This window comes from Thermobia domestica, chromosome 7 (genome assembly GCF_964235325.1).
Source record: "Thermobia domestica chromosome 7, izTheDome1.hap1.1, whole genome shotgun sequence".
NCBI classification, from domain to species: Eukaryota; Metazoa; Arthropoda; class Insecta; order Zygentoma; family Lepismatidae; genus Thermobia; species Thermobia domestica.
The window spans coordinates 80,641,280-80,666,928 of NC_137460.1; the positions used below are offsets into that span (position 1 = coordinate 80,641,280).

At 36.9% G+C, this 25,649-nt stretch overlaps 1 protein-coding gene across 1 annotated transcript in view; it reads left to right on the forward strand.

The window, feature by feature from the left end:
* The window catches only part of LOC145690226 (TBC1 domain family member 13), a 94,877-nt gene that overhangs the window by 63,722 nt on the left and 5,506 nt on the right, over positions 1-25,649 (forward strand). The window lies entirely within an intron of this gene.

Genomic DNA, 25,649 nt, shown 5'->3' on the forward strand with positions numbered 1-25,649 from the left:
TCTCTCTCTCTCTCTCTCTCTCTCTCTCTCTCTCTCTCTCTCTCTCTCTCTCTCTCTCACACACACACACACACACACACACACACACACACACACACACACACACTCACACTCACTCACACTCACACACTCACTCACTCACTCTCTCTCTCTCTCTCTCTCTCTCTCTCTCTCTCTCTCTCTCTCTCTCTCTCTCTCTCTCTCTCTTTTGATGTCCTTGTACGTAACTTTTTTTTGTGGAATACCATATGAGTACGTTTCCTAATTTTTGCTCCTGTTGACCATTTTGTGCGTTTTCTCACACTGTTTTCAGTCTTATCATAAGAAATACTGCCAATATGCGACTGGTTTTCCGTTTTCTCCATGTGGACCCTACAGACCGCATTATTCTTAGGTTTGGCACATGAATATAATTTGTAAAGTGTGGATGATTGACAACATTGTGACTTAGCGCGTCACGAACAGCAAGCAACCCTTTGATTACAAGATGGCGACGATTCAGGAACTGGCGCATTGTCTTCTGTGGTTTGCTGAATTTAAATTGTTGTTACAGTGCGCAGAGTATTCCAAGAAGTTTACAGAAAGATTTCACATGATAAGAGTATTAAAAGTGATTTAAAATATTTAAAGAAATTGAAAGTGGTGAGAAATTCCCAAAAAATATGTCAGAAGGGTGAAGAGTTAGGAGAGTGACAAAGCATAGTATTGTTTAATTTCAGCGAGACGGGGCATATACCCCAATTTACCCAACAGATGAACAAATTTGGTGAGAAATAGGATTGGTCTCAGAGGTCCATTTCTTGACCTACAAGGCCTTTACATTTGTAGTCTTGCAACTTGTGGTTTTGCAGAAGTGTTTAAAAAAGGTGCTGAAAAACCTTTAATCTGTATTACCTAAAGGAAATATTTCATGTGATTATTCCAGAGTGAGATCGTGAACATACAATTTTGGAATTCCGAAGACAACTGCAGGAGCGTTTTGGACGCCAGTAGATTACATTGAGAGGTCTGGTGTTAAATAGCTGTTCATCTTTGACAAATTTAATTTTTAGACTTAATTAAATATCTCTGTAGTGTTCGTGATCTTTATTGAACGAACTGATATTAAAATTGAATGTACTGACAATATATTCGAAGAAAAATCAAGAGAAATATTCAATCTATTCATCAGATTTTCAGATGAATCTAAAACTTGAATGCGAATCCAGAATACTTTTGCTAGGTTGGTTTGCAAATAAATAATAAATTCTGGTAAATGTTAAGTGAGAACTATGTTAACTGTTTCCTCGTCATGAACCAGAACATCTCAGAATTTAGTTGCATCGTCTGTATTCAGTAAGAACTCATCGCTGAACTAACAACAGTTAGGGTTGATTTAAATCGATAATCTGTTTTAAATATCTATGATTTTAAATCAAATTTATTATGTTTAAAATAGAAATAAAATGCAGTATTTCTGATGATTGTGGAACATTAATCGAATGTAAATCTGGAACTCGCACTACAATCCGCATAATGGTAAAACCTTAATAATACAAGTTTAAACAAAATATATCATCTTGTAGATTACAGTTAATTTTGACATTGTACTGATTCAATCATTTCATATTCTACAGTAGACTTGAGGAGAGAACTCGAATCCATTTAAAATCATTACTTAAAATTTTTAGTTCAGAATTGTACATATTTAGTTATATCGGGTCTTTTTACCGTAACTGGAACGCTTACATACACTATGTATATAACGGGCTGAACAGTTTGAAATGCATTTTTGAACATAGTACCTAGCTCAAACTGGGTTTTTATTATGTCACTTTGATTAAAATGCATAAAGGGGAGGAGAGAGATTAAATTTATGCCAAACATTAGTGTCTCAAGAGCCTTTCAAGTTAGGGAACTGGAATTTGATATATATACTCCTTATTAAAAATAATAGGACACATGACCCAGCGTTTAAAAAAAAAAGTCTGCTTCTAAGGGGAAAGGATAAATTTCTATAATCTTTTCCTCCATATTGAAATCGGCGTTGTCTGTCTATTATGGGCTGACTGTTTGAAATTAATTTTTGAGCATCTTCCCGATACCCTCTGCAAAAAAGGTTTTTGCTTGTGCAGCAAGCTACGAATGCACCGCTTCCTTCACCTGTTGATTGAAGCTGAATCTGCGGGCTCTGAGAGCATCTTTAAGTGGACCAAACACCGGTAGTAATCTGACGGGGCGAGATTGGGACTGTATGCAGGATGCTCCCATACCTCGAAACGCAGCGTCTGAAGAGTTTTAGCGTTTTAGGCGGCATAATTTGGACGTACATTGTCATTCAACGTAGGAACGACTTCCGACAATTTACCTCTTATTTATTACGAATTGCAGGCTTCAGCTTGCTTACTAGCATATCACTATACCTTTTATTTATTATAGACCCCTTTCCCAGTTAATGTTCCAGAATTGGCCTTTGTGAGTCCCAAAACACTGTGAGCATCAAGTTTCCTTCAGAAAATTGACCCTTGAATTTCCTCTTGACGGGAGACCCAGCTGCTTCCATTTCATGCTTTGGCGTTTTCTCTATGGACCAAAGTGATGAATCCACCAGAGCCGGCGCGACGGGGGGTCGAACCGTGCCACCGCCCAGGGCGGCAAGTCTAATGGGCGGTAAAATTTGAAAAGAAAAAAAAATACTATCAAAATATAATGCTTCGTAATGGGCCCACATGGAAAAATAAAATTGTGTTCATCTGAGAATATGATTGAAGTTACTTCACTCACATTTAGGAAAATACTCACTCAGGAAATTCAGAGCATTTTTCCTCATTTTTAATTACCAAACAGGTATCGTTCAATATTTCCCTTGCAGCGAAGTAGATAAGATTTTCAGCTAGGGTGGATAAGATTATCAAGGTATATTTTATATGTTTTTCTATTCAACAATGTTCTAACGCTCCACTCCAAGTATGCAAAAGGTACACTCCCACTTTAGACCCATGGGAGGACCAAATAAATACCACCATTACTTAGGAAAAGATGTCCAAACTGGAATCATTCAGATTCTTAGTGAACAAATAAAAAGTAACATGCTCTCTTTGTTGAGAGTTCCAAAATATTATAGTATAATACTAGACTGTACGCCAGATATTTCTGGTACCGAGCAAATGACAATAATCGGTCATGTACAAATTACATACAGTAATAGAGAATCCCCTGTAAAAATTTGAGAACACACTCGTTTCGTAGCGGTAACAGACATCACTAGTCTAGGACTAACAGAAGTAATAATTAAACATATAAAGGAAATTAACATTCCTATCGAAGACATAAGGGGCTAAGGATATGACAATGTTTCCAATATGAAAATCAAACATTCAGGTATTCAGAATATAATTTTAGAAATAAATTCCCGAGTCTTCTATGTTATTTGCAATAGTCATTCACTAAACCTTGTCGTTAATGATGCAGCCACAACATTTCAATACGCAGTTCCATTTTTTGTATAGCTTAAAAAAAAATTTTTTCTGCATCGGTTCAACCTAAAGGAACATATTAGCAGTCTCACTTTAAAACCATTGAGCACCACAAGATGCGAGAGCCGAATTGATGCTCTGACTCCATTCAGATGCGAGTCTCCCGTATCAAACAGGCAAAGTTTATGATGCCTTACTTCTAATAAGTAATGGCAATAGAACAGATAGAATGTCACCGTCGATGCTCTGTGTATAGCAAACCAGCTGCATAACTTTCCTTTCCTTTACTCACTAGTTATTTGATATGATTTTTTACTCCACTTAAACATAGTAATTAAAAGTCTCCAAAGCATTGATTCTCGTGTGCTGGATCCAGTTGGGGTTTCTTGACAATATATCTGAATACTTTGAGAGGAGTAGAAATGATGCAAAGTTTCAATCTTACTTAGTCGATATGATGGAGTTGTCATCAGCATTAGACATAGATGACCCACGGATAGGTAATACAGTACAAGCCCGAAGTAGAAAGAGGAAGAGACAATTTCAGTACGAGGCAGAGGATGAAGCTATTGAAGATCCACAAACAAGATACAAGAGCGATTTTTATTACAAAGTTCTAGACGTGATTGTGTTAGCTTTAAGAGAAAAGTTTGAGCAACTTAAACATTACATCGAGTATTTCGATTTTCATTAGGATATAAGTAATCTTAAAGATATGTCACCTGAACTTTTGTCTGAAAAGATACTAACCTGCCGGCATTTTAACACACGAAGATCGAAATCGACAATCGAAAGATATTAACCCCAGTGATTTGAAAACGAACTAAAAGTGTTATTCGCTATAGTTAAGCGTAAAAGTTCAACAAAAGAAACTTTAAAATTAATTAGGGAACATGACTTTACTCCCAATGTTAGTGTTTCACTTAGAATTTTGTTAACCTTACCGGTAAGCGTGGCAAGTGGAGAAAGGTTTTCAAAACTTAAGCTTATTAGAAACTATCTACGTCTTATATGTCTGAAACACGGTTGAGTGGACTAGCGATGATATCAATACAACACGAATTGGCTGAAACATTGGACTACGCGAATGTTATACAAAAATTTGCTCATATCAAAGCAAGATAAGTTCCTTTCAATTAAGGTTAAATTCATGTATCACTATTGTGTTCTTGTACATCATAAGGCTTAGGCCAATCACTTAGTTTTGCCGTAACAGCTGATTCACTATTATTTTCATGCTTCATACTCTATTGCAAACACCTTTGGCGTGGGAGACCTGGGTTCGATTCCTGGCGGGAGCTTATGTGGTTCGGATTCCACTTTAATCAGTAGGTCAACGTCTTATATAGCCTCGCTAGCGAAAGGAACGCTAAACTAAAAATAAATTCAATCAATCAACTCTATTGGAAACATCTTTTGCTATAAAATAAGTTTAAAAATTAAAATTCTTAGTTGTGACTAAAGCACTTTTGTTTTTTAAATTTTATTTTCTGTATGCGCTCCTGTATATCACAGGTATACAGCGAAATCAAGCATACTGAATATTGTGTTATATATGGAGTCATTTAAATATTGCGTAATCATTCGAGAGAGGTAGTTCAATTTTTTGTTTACTTTTCCATTTCATACGTTTTTAAACGGGGCATCCTACTTTTTCGTGACACTTGAACGTTTTCTGTCAAAATAAGGTTGCGGGTTAAAGGGGCGAGATGTGAAAGTACTGCACAGGGCGGCAAAACTGCTAGCGCCGGCCCTGGAATCCACGTTTCATCTCCAGTGGTGATTCGCCTGAGAAACGCTTTACTTTCGTTAGCATAACGGACCAGTAGGTGCTGACAGATTCTCACTCGGTTTCGCTTGTGCTCTTCATCGATTTTTCTTTTTCGGAACCCATCTCGCACAGACTTCGTGAAAGTTGATCTGTTATACAGAACCACGACTAATCTGCCTATGGGTTGCCACTCCATCAACAGTCACTTGTCTGTTATTCAGAATCAAGGCACGGACTTGTGCAATAATATCATCAGTTGCTGTTGCTGGACGCCCTGCTCTTTCCTCATCCTTGCCCATTCGACCACTTTTGAACTATTTAATCCACTGGTAAGCATTTCGCAATGGCAACACGTTGTTCCCGTATTGTGCTGAAAGTCTTCTATGAATTTCCGCTTCGGGTACACCTTCAGACCACAAGAAACGGATGACGGAATGTTGTTCCTTAGTGCACACAGAGAGTGGAGGAAACTGATGTGATAACGCTGCAGCCTACCACAGGCGAAGTCAACGATGACACCTTGCGTCTGGTGAGTGCACAATGACGCAAACCCAACCTGAAAAGAAACAGAAGAATATTGCAGTTACTTATTGACTTACCCTCGTAAGATTTTGATTGAAAATAAGTTGAGATGTATCCGAGGATTTTCGAAAAGTCTGCCTCTAAATGAGGAATAAAAAGGTTTAAAATGAATTTTTAAACAACTTGGGTTGATCTGGGTTCTACACTTGAATTAAAATTCGTATTCTAACTGGGGTGGGGTAGATGTTTCGCAAAGAATAACGACTGCACCCTTTGAAATTGTTATATAGGGTGTTTCAAAACCACACCGACAACGTTTGGGAGGTGATTCTGACACCAAGATAAGACAAAAAGTATAGACCAACCTGAGTGTACAAATGCTTCCTTTCGGAGTTACAGGCTGCCGAAAACATGAAAAAAAAAAAAAAAATGAACTTTAAAGGTCCATAGCTCCAAAACTATGTTATCTACTATAGTCGGGTCAAGACTTCACTTAGGAACTAGTATGTGTCCTATCCACATATCCAAGTTTCAGAATCCTTTTGTACTTCTCCAACAATTTTTATAACGTAGTCGGTGAGTACTTCAAATTATATGCCTGTAGCCAAATTTCCTCTTTAAAACTTGTTGTGTGAGTACCTGTTCGGCAGCCAATAACTCCGAAAGGAAGCATTTGTGCACCCAGATTGGTCTATACTTTTTGTCTTATCTTGGTGTGAATAATCGTCTCCCATACGTTGTCGGTGTTGTTTTGAAACACCCGAGATATATATATAGGGTGGACAGCTTATGTGGAAAATCCGTGATAACGGAGAAACCAGAAGAGGGAGAAAAGCGAAACTTTGCATGAAGCAACTATAAGGAGGGGGACATCGATTTACGTATTAAACACCACCACCCAATGAACAGTGTTGCCATCCCAGTGTAAAGTTATATTTTTTCAAATGGCACTACGTCAGATTATTACATATTTCAAATAAACGTGTTAAACGAAAACTTAAAATACCACATTTATTATTCAGTGTTGCAAACTAAGGATGTTATAATATCACAAACATCCAAAGTTTGGAAGCCTCTGTCACACATACAGCACAACGGAGGTGGACAAGACAATGCATGTCGGAAGTACCATAGCGTTGGATACTATGGTCATGGTATGACTTGTTTCAAATGAATAGCAGCGAGGTTACAAGGGCTTGAAAATTTGAATTTTTTCAAAAGACTTTATTTTGTAAACATGCTTAGGTAAGTATAATATCTAATTACTTGTGTGGTTTGCAATTGGGAAACAAATCATTTTGCCGTTTACAGCATTTCGATATATCAAATCGTTTCGGAGATATGATAAACATTGATAAAGTTCTCAACACTGCTGAAAATGGCGTATTTCTGGACAATATTTAAACTGATTGTTGGTTTCATTCTCTTTTATAGCATTGCAGGAATAACTTTCAGCAGGGGTGATTACAACAAGTCCTCGCAATTACATGATTTAAGCAGTGTTGCAAATTTCAGCAATGTTTAACATATCTCCGGAACGGTTTGAGATATCGAAGTGCTGTAAACGGCAAAATTATTTACACATCTATTGCAAACCACACAAGTAACTAGATGTTATACTCATTTAAGCATTTTTTCGAAATAAAGCCTTTCGAAAAAGTTCAATTTTTCAAGTCCTTGTAACTTCGCTTCTATTCATTCAAAAGAAGTCATACCATGACCATAGTATCCAGCACTAAGATACTTCCGATGTGCATTGTCTTGTCCATTGCGCTGTATGTATGATAGAGGCTTCCAAACTTCAGATGTTTGTGATATAACATTCTTAGTTTGCAGCACTGAATAATAAATATGGTATTTTAAGTTTTCATTTAACATGTTGATTTGAAATATGTAATAATCCGACGTAGTGCCATTTGAAAAATATAACTTTATACTGGGATGGCAACACTGTTCACTGGGTGTTGTTTAATACGTAAAACGATGTCCCCCTTCTTATAGTTGTTTTATGCAAAGTTTCCCTTTTCTCCCTCTTCTGGTTTGGTTATCACGGATGTTCCAGATAAATTGTCCATCCTATATGTATACGATATATATACAGTGCGTTCCGCGAATAACACTAAGGCCCGTCTCCTGATGAAACCAAGGCAGATAGAAACACGAAAACGTTTGTAACCTTCAAGCGACATAAAATACAGCATTATGCTGATATTGAGACCCCCCATGAGGTACGCTTAAGGGGGTTATGGGGGTAACTACAAAATTTTAAATAGCAATCTCAGCCGTGTGGTATCTCGTTTGAAAGGTAATCACTTGTACAGACCAATTTTGGAAACTACATGTCGCTTGCGTGTTCCTATCGAACATGGCGGTCATCCGTAAAGTCAGTGTTTTATCGAGTCTCTTCGGTTTTGGGGGGCATCTGAAATTCTAGGGGGAGCCCATTAAAAATGTGGAAAGTAACCATATACCTTATGCAACCCATACCTTTATATACTGTGTGCACAGAAACCGTTTAAATACCGGTACCTTCAGAGAACTTCGTTCTTCACTGCTACACATTATTTTTTTTAACTATCTTAAGTACATATAGAACTACATGAGCGTGTTCCTTGTTAACTACTTTTTAAATAATATTTGTATTTATTTTGTAATAAAGAGTACAAAATATAAATAATTTTTAATAAACAGTAGAATTAAAATACAAATATTATTTAAAAAGTAGTTAACAAGAAACATAGACAGCATGATAAGTCATCAGTTGCCGTTGAGATCATTTTTCTAGTCGCTGCCATAACCTAGATTTTTGGGGTGATTCAAATTCTAATCAAACTGTAATTTCTATGGATGGCAACACTGAAAATTCTTCCGATTCGTATTTTCAGGTGTAGAATAACATTATCTATTATTGAGGTAAGTTACATTTCATTATCTCTTTTTACTTACGAATAAATTGACCAAAAAAAAAAAAAATAGCTTTTGAAAAATATTTGGTAGTCTGCTCCCTTAATATAGCAGCTTGATGTCGTAGGTAGGAAAACCGTCCCCAATATCCTCCACTTGAAGTTTACCTAAGTTATCGCTCAACTTCATACTCTTCTCTGCATACTTCTTTAAAATTGAATGAAAACACTTATATTCAGTTGCACACTCTTTCAAAATTCAAAGAAAAATTCACACAAAGATTTGAGTTCTTGTATTGCATTATCCATAGGCATAATGTCACCACAATTGAACATTGGGACCATAAAGAAATTTTGCCAATGGTATCCCCAAATATTCTATCAAAATTTTATAGTAACTCTATCGCATATGTCCGTGGAACTTATAGTCTTCAAACCCTGCTTCCAGAAATGCTATAGACTTCCTTCCATCACTTTCTATTGTGCTGCCAAAATGTCTTGAGCCGTGGCAAAAATGCGAACTAAAACTCTCACCCTCACACACCCTCATGTTGAGCCAATAAGGGTTTAGCTGTTGCTAAGCGAAAGAAGGTGAGTGGAGTTCCTTCAGCCTATAGCAGCGCTTGCAACGGAAGACTAGGGATCAAGTCAATGTGGTATATGTTTAGTGATACTTACGAAATGTTTCCAAATAAGTAGATGAATCCAAATAATGTGTAACATCGAATATATAGAAGTACATTGTTCCATCATTCTTTTTGTCTCGCAATCACTACCAAGAGCTTTTCTATGAGATTCGCTTTGTTCATATTTTAAAAGTGTATTATTTTTGGGATATTTACTTGTACTTTTATTCCAGTTTGTGAAACCTTTCGTTATAAAATTACCATCAGAACCTTTTGGAAGTGGTCTGTCTTTGTAATATATACTACATACTGAACAAAGAACACTAAAATTGTCTAGTGGCAAAAGCCACGTGAGAGTGGTTTTTCCTCTTTAAACACGACATATTATCATCAACGTTCTAGTCGATTAAATTTCGGATACTTCAAATAACTCTATTATAAAGAAATATAACATTCCGAGCATTATACCTCAAAAAGCACAACTACACCACATTAAAACCCGATTAACACATTAATTTTTTTCTGTCATTACTTCGTGCTGATACATATTGCTTATGTTCATCATCTCAGATAAAAGCAAATTTTGCAGGGAATTTCTCGAAATTTACAAAGGAAGTAGGAAATATAAAAATGGCACCATGAAAACAATGTTACTTTTTGCGAAACATGAAAAAGGCCATCGACTGAAAGCTCGCAAATTGGAAAAAGCATAAACTTCACGTTAAATTTCAAACCAGAAATATATATATGGCTGTACCTACTTTTTCCAAAAATTTTGGGAGGGAATTCTGCAACTTTGGTGGTGGTGGGGGGAGAGATTTTTCCCCTCCTAAGATGTCTGGATAAAACACTGCGTAAAGTACAGTCGAAGTACGTTCCATGCATAACACTAAGTCCCATCTCCTGAAGAAACCAAGGCAGAAGAAACATGGAATCTTTCGTATCCTTCAAGGGATATAAAATATAACATTATGCTGATGTGTCTATCCATCATGGCGGCCATCCGTAAGTACGGTCGAAGTACTCGTAGTTACCCCTCGTAATCCTCTTAGGCTCCCCTCATGGGGGATTTTCCTTATCAGCATAATGCTGTCTTTTGTGTCCCTTCAAGGTTACAAAAGGTTTCATGCTTTTGTGTGCCTTGGTTTCTTCAGGAGACGGGCCTTAGTGTTATGCGTTTAACGCACTTCGACCGTACTTACGGATGGCCGCCATGTTGGATAGAGACATGCTGGCGACATGGATAGAGACATTGGACACAGTGCCTTTCGATACCCCCACAATGTTCGCCACTGAAGCTCCAACCAAACGGGGACCAACGATCATGCCTCTTTGGAAGTCAGTCAGGTCACCCATTTTACCGCACCACTTTCACACCACGACATTCACAGATGAACTGGTTACTGCTGACGGAAGAGGAAGGTCCACATGACACATTGAAAACAAAACACGATTGGCAACCGCAACACGTGTTGTACAGTAGAGGGCCAAACTTATGTATCCTGTATGAAGTGTTTTTACATTTTCTTGTCTACCCCTGTATGTTACATACCAGCGCGGATCACCCCTCGGAACTTGCCGGTCGACTAGTATACCGCGACCGACGGATTGAAAAATCGTCCTTTATTGATTTTAGCAAATCTTTCTTGAAAGTATACACAATATATATTTAATGTTTAGCTTTAAATTAATATTTAGCAAATTCATTTCATGTATTTTCTCCTGATTCGTGTTTCAAATAACAATTTGGTAAATTAGGCTAAGTCCAAACCACAACCTCGATGGTCCATAATTCGAAAACCAAAGGTCTGCTTAAGAAAAGATTTCATATGCGTACTAAGTAAAGTCCACTTCAAGGTTGGTCAAGATCGGATGAGTTTGTAGATCGTGCACAAGAAAGTGTTGATTAGAGTTGGGAGAGAGGAAAAGTCTGTGGCTCAAAAGTCAGTCTTTCCGTAGGAGAAAACAAAATTACAATACTTGTAGTAAGGAAATCGGTATTTATTGGTTAAGAAAGATAAGAAATCCAGAATTACCTGTACGCTCGATATGTTCCCCTCAATACATTTATTCTAAGCAAACGTTTATTTAAATTACATTATATATATATATATATATATATATATATATATATATATATATATATATATATACGAAGAGTGACTAAATAGTTTTGAGCCTTGAGGAAACTATAAGTAGTACAAATTTGGTAATATCTTTATTTTTCAACATAATCCCCTTGGACAGCAACATACTTGCTCTAACGGTGCTGCAGTACTCTTATCCCAGTAGGAAAAAATCCTTAGGTTGGTACCCAAAAACTCCTCCATGGCTGCCATGACGTCATTATCGCTTGCAAAACGTCGTCGTGCTAGAGCCTTTTTTTAGATTAGGGAACAAGTGGAAGTGGGAGGGGGCCAGATGTGGAGAATATGGTGGATAAGGAATGAGTTCAAAGCCACATTCGTGAATAGTAGCCATGGCACTGCTGATGTGTGGCCGGGAGCATTGTCGTGATGGTAGAGAACGCCCTTGGACATCATTTGTGGCCTTTTCCCTTCAATTTGCACTCGAAGTTTTTTCAGAAGGTCACTGTAGTATTGTCCTCTTATGGTATGACCCCGTTGCAGGTAATCAATGAATATCATACCTTCGGAATCTTTAAAAAAAAAAAAAAAAAAAAAAGGGCCATCACTGCCAGCGGAGGGGATCACCTTTGCCTTCTTTGGGGAGGGGAGGAGGGGTGCTTCCATTGTTTGGATTGTTGTTGTTTCTGGCTCGTATTGGTGTACCCAACACTCGTCCATAGTGATGAATCGACAGAGAAAATCGCCCACCTTCACTTTCTCCTGTAGGCTACGAATTTTAGTCAAATGAAATGATAGAAACCCAGTTCAAGGTACGTGATAAAATCTATATTCCAAAACTCATTTTAAACGGTGCAGACGTTTTCATGTGATTCTATCATCCTCAAGATCAGCTTCATTTTTATGTATTAGGTTGAACATCTGTTCAGCATTTTCGAAATTGTTACTTCTAGGTGGGGAAAGGAGGGAATTTCTATAATTTTCTTTCTAAATTCTAATTGATATTGTCTCCCATCATCATTAAGGGAAAATACTAAACTGTTGGAAATTAATTTTGGAACATAGAGAGCACTTTGCTCAGGCCGCGTTTTAACAAACCACTCTCATTAAAATGTCTCTCTTAAGGGGGTGGTTGTATCTCACTCGTTTAACACACTTTCTTTTTTTTCTTTTTTTTTGTGCGCCGACGTGATATCAAAACCTTAACGCGAAATTAAAATACATTAGTTCCCACCGTGAATCGAAGCCGTGACCATGCACTTTAGTTGCTTGGCCATAAAGAAGCACATAGGATTTCTTATTTCGAAATGAATACTGTGAATAGGAATATACTTTAAAAATACGTTTAAAGAAAGAATATGCACCGACACATAAGTTGATAGTCCGTTAAAAACTTTAAACGCCCACTGAGGCAGCTGTTGCGTTAATGCTTTAAACCTTAATAGCTCAGCCTCTAATTAAGCTAGGAAGATAATTTTGGTATCAATGTATTCCTGAAAGATGAACGTTTTCGCCGATATATATTTTATGTATGTGAGGAATACCACGGCTGGGGTGTAGAGTGTAAAGTTCGCTTTTTTTTTGCATCAGGTTTTTAGCGGCCATTTTCCCCCCTTTATATTGAGAGAAGAGGGGACAAAATTTACCAGTTTTCTGAGTCAGTTTTTGACATAAATTCCATTTATTTTCAGGACTGTTCCATGCAAGACATCGTTTCACTGAATTGGTCTAGAAGCATAATTCTTGTTGCTGTGTGTGATGTGTGCAACAAAAATGATGTGCGTATAACATGGTACTATGGTGACAGGGAGCGAATGTCAAACTCAATGAATTTTTCTTCTATCGTAACATCATCTTGAGAATATTTCCTACATAAAACGAATTCATTACACTTTTCTTTTTAGTGTATTTTTTGACACACACCCACAATTTCTTGTAGGAATAAAAGAATAACTAACATCATTTTCACCCCTACACTCTTGTCTACAAGCTACAAGTTAAAAATAGAAAGCCAGCGAGGGCGTTCATTGGTAACTGGAGTTCAGGAGGTTCTTGACAAGTGGAAAAGATAAAAAAGGTTTTGTTGCCGTTGAATCTGTGTTCAATAAGGTTTCCAATGATGTATCAATCATAACTATATGATAATTTGGGGAGTCACCGGGGCCGACAATGTGAAGGTTTGCAACAACCCTCCGAAAATGATTTACAGGGTGTTTTTATAGGGATTTCATTCTGAATTTTTATCTCGCTTTGCATTGCAGCAATGGTTACCATTTTTTAAATATTGTCGCAAGTGTGTTGCGTACATATTTGCGTAATTTTGTCAGCGTGCAAGAGTTACCAGGGTCCCCTAAATTGTATTTTTTATATCTTTTAGGACTTTTTTGTTTCTTCTTTTACGAATAGGTCGAGAATTGCATAAATGTTACCCTCGTTGGAATCTGTGTTTCATAAGCTTTCCAACGATGTATCAATCAGATCATGTAGTAATTAGGATGGTCTTCACTGTTCCCAACGTGAGAGTTTACGATTTAGTTCAAATCCATGGCGGGCGTAAAAAGGTTAATATTGTTAATGTGGTCTTACTGTAGAAAAAAAGAGATTGCTTACACCTTTTCGTTGTAGTCTTTTAATATCAGTATTTCACTCCCCTGTCTGTTTTAGAATAGTATGGTTTTGGTTCATACGTATGTTATTCTTTCGCTGTACTGGTGTTTCACGCACCTAAGCGTGTTTGCACACGATACCGACAAAATCGGAGGAAGCCCCGATAATATCGGTGTCGGCGTACTTTGCACACGTCGCCGACAATATCGGTGGAAGCCCCGACAATATCGTTGCCGGTGATGAGCGAAGTAAGCGACACACATTAAAAAAATCTTCTCCATATATGAAAACAAATAAAAAAATAATAATTGGTGAAATTATTTTTTAAAACAAGGACTACAAAAACTGTTCTGAAGAGGTGTGGAGGACGGTACAAAACTTTAGGAAAAATAGTCCTATGCCTAAACATGTTTAGATTTAACAGTGCCGTTTTAAATAGATGCTGTAAACATATTATTTTCGTTTCGATGAGAATTGATGCTGCTGTACATTGCAAACTATATTAGTTTTAATTTTTGTTGGAACACTGTTACATATTGTATGTATATTTTGTTTTCCATGCAATTAACATTAATGTCATAGTAGATTATGATAAGATTCGAATTAGTAATTCTGTTTTACTTTGCTCCATACATACACTGGCGCAAATCCCGGGGGGATGAAGGGGACATGTCCCCTCCAATCTTGGAACTGAAGAGATTGTCCCCCCCCAATAATCCGATTTGAAATGTGTTTTTTTGGGAGAGAAATTTGATTGTGTCCGATCGCCAGAAAGGAAAGTGAGATGAAATTAATGTCCACTCAGAATAAGCCTCAAATCTGCCCGCCTCCCAATGTTGAAGACAACTCTGCTCCCCTGATCCTCCACAGCATTGTTTCTCGACTACAGAAATAGTTTGAACATCGCTATATATATATATATATAATATATAATATGGGAACGATCTTATCCCCCCCCCCATGTTAAAGACAGATTTGCGCTGTTGCATACATACCTGTCGTTTCTCGTTTCTTTTTGTCCATGAATTCAAAATCCTGGGCAAGGTTTGCATAAACTTTTCGCCATGCTTTTTGCTTTTCAATTCTGTCCTTGAAAGAGTCTGTTATCCCATATCCAAGGTCTACATTCCACAAGTTCAATAAGGGTTAAAATATCGAATGGAAAAATTCCTGCCATCTCTAAAAATCTAAGCAAAACTAGAAAGATATCAATGCAATAATACACAACCTTTTGATCCAGTCACTGTAGCTAAACTGCAGAACTCTATCAGGGGGTCGATCCCGGTACAAAGGGGAGAGGGAAAACTTGGATACATAGCTTTGGTCTTTGTTTTCAATTGCCATTCCACAAATTATTTTTAAAAAGGGGGAATTTGGGATAGTTTTGGAAATGAGAGAAAAAATCTGCAACAAGTGAAGCATGAAGTCACATCCTTATTGTTGAGATCACAATCAAGAAAATGCCAAATGAATAACTTTTCCTTGGAGCTTTGGAAAGAGTGTTTGATTGTGATGGTTTCGTTTCAAAATAATAATAGTTCTACTTTGACTTGTCAACAAATATTCTATTCAATCATTGCTTATCGAGTGGAACCGGGAAAAGTGATCTGCACATAATTCTGATGAAAATAAAAGGAAGTAATAATAATCAGGACTTTTTCCATATGCTTATGTTCACAGTGTATCAAACTTTGAAAATTACGCTTAAATTAATTTCCAGAATGTATTAAAATTTAAAAGCATTAATAGATTTAAAAAAAATATACCATCGAAGTGTGTGTGTGTGTGACAGAGAGAAAGAACAAAAATAAAAAAAGGAGTGGAAAATAATCAAGACATCGGTTATCTAAATTTCCTATATTCTATTTGGTAGTAGCTATTTAGAGGGAAACCAGTACTCTTCAGACTTCCCACATTTTATATTTAATAAAGGGAATTAGCTACTCGAAAACAGAGACTGTAAAAAAATAATAAGCTGTTCCGAAGTTGTTTATAGGACAAGATAATAATAATAATATTATACAATTGTAATAGAAAAAATTGAAACAACAAAATTCCAAAGACTAGAAACGAAACAAAAATACACAGCGCCTTGCCACTCACTCTCTTCATCTAATCCGCTGGTCGGCCGACATTATCAGTGTCGGCGATACCGCCGACAGTATCGGGGACTTGGCCGACAGCATCTGCGTGTCGGAGGATCGGCCGATAATATCGGTGGCGTGTGCAAGCTACGATTTGAATACATTGAAGTTGATTTCACCGCCGACATTATCGGTGCTTCCACCGATATTATTCTTGCCGTGTGCAAACGCACTAAAGTTACAGAATTCAGTTATTTATTTAAAAAATCATCCTTCACTCCCTAGGAAATTTTGGACAAAATTAATTAATTTATTTAAAAAATCATTCTTCACTTCGTAGCAAAATTTTTGACAAAATTTATTTATTTATTTAAAAAAATCATCCTTCACTCCGTAGCAAAACTTTCGACAGAATTCATTTATTTATTTTTAAAAAATCGTCCTTCACTCTGTAGCGAAATTTTTGACAGAATTCATTTATTTATTTTTAAAAAAAATCATCCTTCACTCTGTAGCGAAATTTCTGACAATTCATTTATTTATTTAAAAAAAATTATCCTTCACTCCGTAGCGAAATTTTTGACAGAATTCATTTATTTATTTTTAAAAAATCATCCTTCACTTTGTAGCGAAATTTTTGATAGAATTCATTTTATTTATTTAAAAAAAAATCAACCTTCACTCCATAGCGAAATTTTTGATAAATTCATTTATTTGAAAAAAAATCATCCTTTACTCTGTAGCGAAATTTTTGACAGAATTCATTTTGTTTATTTAAAAAAAATCATCGTTCACTCCATAGCGAAATTTTTGATAAATTCATTTATTTATTTTTAAAAAATCATCCTTCACTCCGTAGCGAAATTTGTGGATATGATCGCACTCCATCCTTAGTATGCTTTCACAAAGAAAGTATATTCTTTAAGACGCTGAAAAGTTCAAAAACTCAGCCACAATAATTTGTCATCGGCTGGTTTGATAATGACAATCTTTTCTGTTTCATTCATGGTAGTAAGATTGCATCATGCTTGTGCCTCTCTCTCTTTTTCTGTTTACTGGTGTGGGAGACCCGGGTTCCATTCCCGGCGGGAGCTCATGTGGTTCGGATTTTACGTTAATCAGTAGTCCATATCTGATATAGCCTCGCTGCTGAAAGGGACACAAAACTCAAAATTCAATCCAACGTTTTTCTGTTTACCTAAGTTCGATGTGGATCTGTCTCCTGGCAAAAAAAAAAAAAAGGAGCTCGTATGCAATAGCTATTACCGATAGTCCTTTGCTTTTGAGTAGATAAGTAGATTAAAAGAAAAGCTTAACAAAAGTTACTTTCTTATTATGTTGTTTAAGTTCTTATGAAAATCTTATAGGTATCCTACTATTCTAAAAGAAATGCAAAAGAAAAAAAAGCAGTCAGATTCGATTCGATGTCAAAATACTTTGTGAGTTTGTAATCTTACTCGACTCACTGAGTTACGGGGACTCCGTTGACATAGCTTTATACTTTATACTAGGGATGGCCAAAATTTTCCGGAATCCGGATTCCGGAAAATGTGGAAATTTCACTTTCCGAATGTCGAAAAAGATTAGGAATTTTTCCTAAATCCGGAATTTTTCCAATTTTATTTTCCGGATTCCAGAAAGTAAAAATTTCGGAATTTGCCATTCCTAGTTTCTACCAGTGGCGGCTAATGTTAGTGTTGCAGCGTTGCGCAACGTCCAAAGTATTTCAAGAAAAAATATTATTAGCAGTAGTAGTAAAGAACAGGAAAATATACTTTCTAATACTCCCATATATTCTTTAAATAACATATTTTTACTACTTCTATAACTGTAAAATCCATTAATCCGTTTTAAAAAGCGAAAAACAATCCGTCAAAGAGTCTCTAATTTATATTGCGTTGCAGCGAGCATACAACGACCAAATTTCTACAGCACGGCAGTTGGACCGAATGTTAATTAAGTCTTCTTTCTCCTATCTCAGAAGTTAATGACTCTGGTCGTTGCACTGATTCTTCTGCAACAACGCGGCATGGTTTCCAGTGAACAAGAAGGTTTTTCGCGCTAAATAAGATTTCTGAATTTTATTTCACTACCAATTACAAAATGGAGTTTTATTTTTATGCATTCATATTTTTAAATTAAGGAACTATACTGAAGTAAACCAATATAATGATAATAAAAAAAATGATCACAAAATTACAAAATACGAAAGAAAACGTGTAATAATTAAATCAAAGTAAACACGCATTTACAAGTTAATTCTTAGCTTATATAATGAAGGCTTCTTGTACAGTAATTGGTGAACCAAATATTAATAAGTCAATATATAGAATCCCCTCTCTGTGAATAGTATTTTACTATATACATATTTGTTTTATAAAACAAGAAAATTTCCACATAAATGTGTATGATAGGAAACGCTACATTGAATTTGGGACTAGTTAGCAATGCTCAGGGCCGCATGCACAAGGAGGTCCACAGGGTCCGAACCTCCCAAAAATTTCGAAACTCGACGAACATTTGTAGACTTTCTTGACGAACTATACTTGTTTAACAGAGAAATGATTGATGTAGGCTAAATATTTTATTTTACGCCTCATCGTGTACTCTTCCTATAAAAATAATCGTTCTATCATTTTTTCTAAAAATATAGGTGACTAATTAATTACTTATCGCCTTTTCGGGTGCAGAATAAGACAGGTTCGATATTACATAGACGTATTGGACCCCTCAAATACTTTGGACCCCTTCCAGCAAACATTTCTGAGTGTAGAACTGGCAATGTTTGTTTTGACGATCTTTGACCTTTGGCTTCTGTTACATGCAGATCCTACATCTGGTTGGTTTCCAAGTTTGCTTTCCAGAACGTATCACATTGATGATAGGCATTGTTTTCTCTCGCGTGGAAGTATATTGTGTTCATCGTACATTACTTACAACCAAGACGGATGATTTGGAATGTAGTTTTCCTTTTATGCACGTGTGTGCGTGTGGGGTGGTGTATATGTGACATTCGCGATTCATAAAGATAAAGAGTTGCTGCCAGACGTCCCGGTTTTCAATGAAAGAATTAACTGTCCCGAAAAGGGCTTTCGGGATGCCTGTTTGTCGTGGTTTTCGTTCTTCAGACTGAAAAAAATCAATCTGCAAGAAGTAGTATGTCTCACTAAAAACGGAAGGTTTTCGGAAGATTTATGTAACAAAATAATTTTACTAAAGAAGCAACAAGGAGTTTGAAAATCACATTCATTCTTTCGTCCTATGGGGTTGTTTCGCTTTCAGAGAAAGAAAGACATTTTTAAAAAATATTCAAGAGTAGCATATATTTGGTCTAGGAATTAATTCGTGCGGGTGGACAAGAGATGGCGCAACGAACGGAGCGTCCCACAGTTCCGTGTATCCACACATGTGTTGCAAACCCCTGTCATCGCGTATCGTTCGTAGTATAGGGCAGTGGATTAAAGCGTCAACAACACCAGTTTGTAGTTAAGTGAACATGGCGCAATTTGTGCCTGATAAAGTGTTTTGCGGGGTGTCCTGCTGCATTACTTTAACATGCAGAAAAGTGCGACTGAAAGTCATCGTATTTTGGTGGAAGTGTATGGTGACCATGCTCTAGCTGAGCGAACGTGTCAGAAGTGGTTTGCACGGTTTAGAAGTGGTGATTTCGGCTTGGCAGACCAAGAGCGAGCTGGACAGCCAAAAAAATTTCAAGACGAAGAATTGACAGCATTGCTCGAGCAGGATTCGTGTCAAACGCAGGAACAACTTGCAGCAGCATTAGGCGTTGATCAAACAACAGTCTCCAAACGCTTGAAAGCCATGGGAATGATTCAAAAGATGTCAAATTGGGTTCCACATGAATTGAAAGACAGAGACGATGAAAGACGAAAAACCATTTGCGAATTGCTGCTTCAACGACAGAGCAGAAAGGGGTTTCTGCATCGAATTATTACGGGTGATGAGAAGTGGATCCATTACGAAAACCCTAAACGATAAAAGGCCTGGGTGAAACCAGGTGAACCAGGTCCATCACAACCAAAACGAGATATTCACTGTGCAAAGGTTATGCTGTGCATATGGTGGGATATGAAAGGTGTGGTGTACTATGAGCTGCTGCAACCGGGTGAAACTATGAATGGAGAACGTTATCGACGACAATTAATGCGTTTGAAGCAAGCTCTGGCCAGAACACGACCAGAATGGGAGAACAGACATGATAAACTTATTGTTCAACATGATAACGCTCGCCCACATGTCGCAAAACCGGTCAAAACCTATTTAGAAAATGTCGGATGGGAAGTTTTACCCCACCCGCCGTATTCACCAGACGTTGCTCCTTCGGACTACTACTTGTTCGATTGCATGAACAACGATTTGATTGGACAGCGGTTTACTTCTTCAGAAGATATCGAAACATGGGTCTCTGACTGGATCGCTTCCAAGGATGAGGACTTCTTTCGCCACGGAATCCGTACATTGCCTGACAGATGGGCGAAATTGGTGGCTAGCGATGGACAATATTTTTCTTAAGGTATTTATGTATTTTGTGTTTGTACTACAGCTTCAATGTGTGCGTACCAACCGCACGAATTAATTCCTAGACCAAATATTATGGCAATAATTTCTCGATTATCACATTATATAGAATTGAACGTCTTTTACTCGGTGACAGCTTTAACTACTAGTTATTTTATACTTCAAATGATTTTTTTTGTTGCTAAATGCAAAATTTATAGTATTACAGTAGTGTTTTTGACTCAGGTAACGACGCAACAAAGAAAACAATATCTCTTTAATCATAAATGGTAGGGTATGTTGTAATTGGCACATAGCTAGGATCCGTTAAACACAATTCGGAATAAGGGATGCCTATGTTACCTTCTCTTATTCTGTATACACCTCTTGTGAGGCTTCATTTATGTTAACTGTGTATAGAATAAACTGGAAAAGATGGGCACTTAATTTATTCTGACCAAATGAGTAGGAACCCTCACCTTATAGACCTATATAGCTTGAGATTGGTGTCCCAGTTTTTCGTTTACAAAATCTGGCAACCCTATATAGATACCTCTTTTGTATCAGCTGTTTTTTTCTGAATCAGTTTTGGTTTTTAGTTATTACATTTACTTGAGTTGGGTGTGTGCTTTAATTCTGTAAATAACCTACCATGACTTCTGTAAATAACTTTTAAAAAAATGTCCAGCTCTCCGCTGAGGAAAAGCTTGGAATTAATTTTCAGACAAAACAAGCAAAGGGCAATTCAGAAGAGTGTTCGAAAAAAATCCGGTTTTAATTCACATGGCATCCTATTCAGCAATGTTGTTTACCTTAGATATATTTCCACAATTTGTTTTAAATTTTCCTAGATAAACTGTGAATAAAGTATATTCAATTTACAGTTTTTTATATATATAACACTAATCTCCTTCATGAACTGTCTTCAGTCTACGCTGCAGAGGAATTTGGATCACTGTCAAGGACTGGGTTTGCTAGAATGAACTGTTCGCAATAATATGGAAATATTATTTAGTGAATCTACAAAGCTTCTGAAATTAATATTAACTTTACCTATGACGTCAGCAAAAGGAGACAGGCGTTTTTCCACATCGAGAAGAATTGACACTCAAAGAATTGAATGTTCCAAGAAAAGTTATGTGATCATCATTGGTTATGCTTTCCATCGAAAAAGACCTGATAATGGGGATACCAGAGTTCAACCAGCGTGTATTAGATAAATTTACTCCAATCAAAGAGAGGAGAATAAACTTACTAATTAAATAAGGTGACTAATCAGATAAAGTGTTCTGCATTATTTTTAATATTTTTAAAAAATATAATTTTATTTAATTTCACATGTCACAAAGCGTTTGCATCTAAAGTTATGCTGATTAGTCAATGAGTCCATTTATATCATGTCTCCGATCATTCGTACTGCAACACCCGAAACCACAATCCACTATCCGCCACTGCTCTCTACCGTATATTTAGCTTTTGTAACCGTAGCGCGTTGCTTTGAGCCTCAAGAAAAGGGTTTTTCTGTTGTTGTTTTTTTTTCTCCCTATATTTCGGTACGAAATCTTCATTACCGAAACTTATGTTTGGCAGATAATCTGGACACTAAGTTTAAGTAAATAGGTTCAACATTTTACTCCTTCCCTTCCTCTCTCTCGCCCCTTAGCAAGCTTCTTTACGGGAATTTTTTTGAATTTCCGTTCAATACTATTAAAACCCCTCGAAAGCAAGATTGTCAGGATAGACTCAGTCGAGGTTAATTTTTTTCTTATATTATTAATTTTTAATATTTTTTTGGGGGGGGGGGGACATTTTCATACAAGGAAGGCTTTCTATCATCTTCGCTTACTAATCACTCAACTTTAGCCAAAAGGAGAAGGGAAAATGTAATAAATGCGAAAAATCTTGTATTACAGTGTACTCACAAGATTTAATGAGCATAGGTGTACGTTTTTTTTTTTATTACCATGCTTTTCGTGAAATATACTTTCTTAGAACGAAGTTATAATGCCCGAACTGATACGATAAAAAAGATCAACACTGCTTGCATCGGAGTGGAGACACCCTACCGAGGGTGACAATCGCGTCGCTTCGCCCGCCCACACATCATGTGATGGGTGGCCCTGAATAGCAGCAATCAAGAGCACGCGCTCCAATTACATGTTGTGACTCCCCTGAATTCACTGACCCCAACCGTTCTAGGTGTATAGGGTGAGGCCGTTTCTATGGCTTTATTCCGATACACGTCACACTAAATTAAAGTTGAAGTTCGTAAAATAACTGTCAAGAAATGCTAGCTTTATTCGACTTTCTGTAGTAATGAATAACATTAGATTTGAGCATATGAAGATAAAACAACTATACAAATAAGCCTGAATAATATTAATAATGGTATAAAAATTAAATCCTTTGGAATCTTGTGTAATAACTTACTGTCTAAAACCAATAGATTCACATCAGCAGATAATACGCGGAAACCAGGAAAAATAGTAGCGTATGGCCATAAGTTTTTCTATTTCAGTGCGGGAATTGAAGTTATTAGGATCCATGAAACAGTCATTAAACGCACGTATTGACATTAATTTATTTTTAATCGTTGGATTAAGAATATTTTTATTTTGTTTGCGTGTGTGCCTTCTTTGAATATTTCGACTATAATTACGGGAGTGATACATGTTACATCTATTTCGAAGTATACTTAATTAAGCTTCCGGAGTGCATAGAGTTTAGTTGATTTCAGCTTTCCTTTTAGCAGCGACGCCATACAAGACGTGAACCTACTGATTAACGTGAAATCCGAACCAGATGATTCCACCGGGAATCGAACCTGAGTATCTCATGGAGTGTGTAGAGTATGCCAGTATTACAGTAATAACGAGGTGTTCTTAAATTACCAGCACAACGTATATCCCTTAGGGACAGAAAGTTAGAGAAATGTTATGAAGACAAGTGACTTCGTGGGAACCGCGGTGGCTGTGTTAGAGCACACATTTCTGGTGCCTGGAGTTTCTAGTTCGATCCCAGCATGCATCAAGTGGTCTCTGTGGTGGATAAACACTGTGTGCTGCGTGGGTTTGTTCGGTGTTCTCCTGTTTCCTCCCTCCACCTTTTCATTCATTATCATCATTACCGTCTCCCTTAACTTCGATGCATAAAACAACTAGAAGTTTATTTAATTCATTCCGTCACAAATGAGTTATCGTTTCACGTTGAGAAACTATGGTAAACTGCCGAACTATGCGAATTCATCACTGAAACCGGAAGTAGTAAATCTATAAGTTCCGGTTGTAATAGAAAAATAATGTCAAAGGTTAACCTTTTTTCGGACGCTGAATCTGTATCAAAAACTGTTTTTGGGTATCCTTTTCAGCCTATAGGAGTCAATATTGGAATCTGAGTTTACACTAGTTTTTACTTCTTCCGGTTTCAGTAGTGAAATAAGAATTGAGATGGAGCTATTTGTGGGGTCTACTAGGGCTGTTTTTTAAGTAAGGTCCGATTGTCGATAGAAACAAAACTAGTAAAGATAGTGACATATATTTTGGTTGTTTTCTCTGTTCACATTAATCTATTTTTCTACATAGCTACCATGTTTGTTTAAACATTTATCATAGCGTTCGACAAGTTTTTGTATGCCTACGTCGTAGAAATCACCCACCTGTGACAGAAGGCAATCTTCAAGCGTTGTTTTCACTGAGGCTATTGGTTATGTTTGTTGTTTCTATCGAAATGCGCACGAGCGGTGTCTCCCAACATGCCTTGGGCATGAGGTGACACTAGTTGCAGTTGTAGTGTCAAGCGTCGAGACTCTTGAGACAAGGCCAATATCGAGACACACTGGTGATGAGACGGGACCGAAACGAAATCAAGGCAAGTTTCTAGTCTCGATCTCGTCTCGAATTTCCTCTATTCGAATTTCGTTGCGTTATGTTATATGTAAGATACTGGAACGATTGTTCTTGGATGGCCGCAGCCGCAAGGGTGTATATGGTAAAAAAGGGGGAGTAAGTGCCAGTTCTGATAACTTGATATATTGCAGATATTTTAAAGAGCACTTAAACTTGAGTTGAGATTCAATATATTTTTCTTTCCAGCCATTTTACATACTGTGCACTCAAAGAGCATGTTGCCAACACATTCGGGAATTTAATTTTGTGAAGCAAACAAATAAGATATCATTTTCCAATGTATCGCCTTTAGCGTGGGGGATCCGGGTTCGATTCCCGGCGGGAGCTCATGTGGTTTGGATTCCACGTTAATCAGTTGGTCCAGACTCGCTGCTGAAAGGGACGTTAAACTCAAAAAATCAAAACTCAATTTCCAATGTGGCATTTCAGGAGGCGGCAAATTTCCAATGTGGTATTTCCAGAGGCGGCTCTATAGTGTAGTCACGAACTCACGTGCCTTCTCAATTACTAGGAAGAAAAATACTAGAAAAATACGGACATTTCCATGTATATGAATGAGGAAGACCAAAAAAGAAAATAGTTATTTAAATATAGAATATGCAACCATGAGTACGTGTTCTGATTTGGATCTTTCTAACGATCTCCTATCACGTAGACCAGCCCTTTAAACGCCTGCCCTTACGTACAATGTAATGATGCCATGATTGAAAGAATGGAATCCGTACGGTCAGCAGACTGAACCGCAGAAGAGGAAATAAGGCTTAGATGAAGCTCTGTGGCTTTGCAGACGCACTCACTGATAATGTATGACATTTAATATACGAAAGGGGGTTAAGATAAATCGTAATTTTTAGTGTTCCTTTCAATAAGAATTGCGATTGTATCAATTTTCTGAATTGTTATTGCTTGATTCGTGGTGAATAAATCAAGAACCAATTGTGAAAAAAAGACAATATTGTAAGCATATGTGGAAGTTGCAGCTAAAGTTTGTACGTAGTATATATTCAAAATATGCTTATTTATGTTTTCGTGTAGTAGAGCAGAATGGCAGTCATATTCTTGATCCTATTAGAAGATAAGCATTACAGATAATCCAGAATTTTGCGTATTACCGCTGATAATTAATAAAATACAGTTTGACTGTCAATTTGCGTCAGTAGAACATGCTCCT